Here is a 1,438-nt window from a genome sequence, read left to right as displayed (position 1 = left end):
TTAAAACCTCTTATGACTCCCATCCCGGATCCGGGATCGTGACTACGGCTCAAGCTCATTACCATAACGCACAATGCAAAAAAATATTCCTAGAAATATTTAACCTCCACACATTAACAAGTCCAATAGCTCAAATGAAAGATAAACATCTTGTTAATCTACCCAGCAAGTCAGATTTCTAAAATGTTTTACGGCGAAAACATAGCACATATTTATATTAGATCACCACCAAACAGTAATATGACATGTTACACAGTACATTTAATTTTTTTCAATAATATGCCATTTATATCCATAAATCTCGGTTTACAATGACGACATTTCAAAAATGCTACTCAAATGTCCGGAGAAATGATGATAGCTCCGACAGATAACGTCAGATAACAAGCAATAAACATGACTAAATATACATGTTCTACATATATTTACAAAGATACACTTCTTCTTAATGCAACCGCTGTATTACATTTATTTTTAATGTTACAGACATCGTTCACTGGGCTATACTATGAGTCGGCGCTCAGATATTAGCAGTATGTCTCCTCTACGTTTGGAGTCCACAGAAACCCAAAATAACCACATAAATATTCCCTTACCTTTGATGTTCTTCCATCAGAAGACGTAGAAGGAGTCATACTTACCCATCATCAGATGATAAATCGTTTGGTTTCACGTTGTGTGTCCCTGTATTAGCATATGCTAACAGCTTCAGCTGAAATGCATCAAAAATGACTTCTGGTCCAGCACTCTTGCGCATCAAAACTTCCAATTTACATATTATATGTCGATTAAACTGGTCAAACGATGTGCAAAATCGAGCTTTATGATGTTTTTAGCATGTAGAACAAAGAACAGCGCTAACAGATAAACCGGCTTCAAATGCTGGATCATGGAAAAAGAACGTACTCCAAATCGGCCGCGCGCAATAGAGTGCATGTTTTTCAGAGGGACACGAGCAATTTCGCCTGCCAAACGTGCAGGGCTCGTGGGATTCTCACAATGAACGTGCCATTTGAAAGCAGGCATCGCGCTGAACAGATAGAGACTGTTCCTGGATCGGTAGCTGCCTGGGAAGGGTGGGGGCGATGACGTCAAAGTTGACCCAACTTTTCTCTTCACAAGAGAGAGTTTGGGAGAAAGGCTGCCCTGAGAGTTCTGCTTTACATACAGACATAATTTAAACGGTTTTAGAAACTTTAGAGTGTTTTCTATTCAATAATAATTTTTATATGCATATATTAGCAATTTTGGGAAAAAATATTTTCAGTTTACTATGGGCACGCACTTTCTCCAACGGGGGCAGTATAGAGCCCTAGGCTTAAGAGGTAAATGCAAATGTCCGTTGAGTTTGAGGAAGACACACACCTGCCATTTCCCCTTTTCACCACTAGAGGGTGTAAATATGTTCCCTTTTCACCACCAGAGGGTGTAAATATGT

The 1,438-nt window shown here is 39.2% G+C and overlaps 1 protein-coding gene across 6 annotated transcripts in view; it reads left to right on the top strand.

Annotated features, from left to right (window-relative positions):
• LOC115116647 (NACHT, LRR and PYD domains-containing protein 3-like) overlaps positions 1–1,438 on the top strand; it is a 17,060-nt gene that overhangs the window by 10,606 nt on the left and 5,016 nt on the right. The window lies entirely within an intron of this gene.

This window comes from Oncorhynchus nerka, linkage group LG26 (genome assembly GCF_034236695.1).
Source record: "Oncorhynchus nerka isolate Pitt River linkage group LG26, Oner_Uvic_2.0, whole genome shotgun sequence".
Classification (NCBI taxonomy): domain Eukaryota; kingdom Metazoa; phylum Chordata; class Actinopteri; order Salmoniformes; family Salmonidae; genus Oncorhynchus; species Oncorhynchus nerka.
This window is presented reverse-complemented; position numbering and strand designations above follow the sequence as displayed.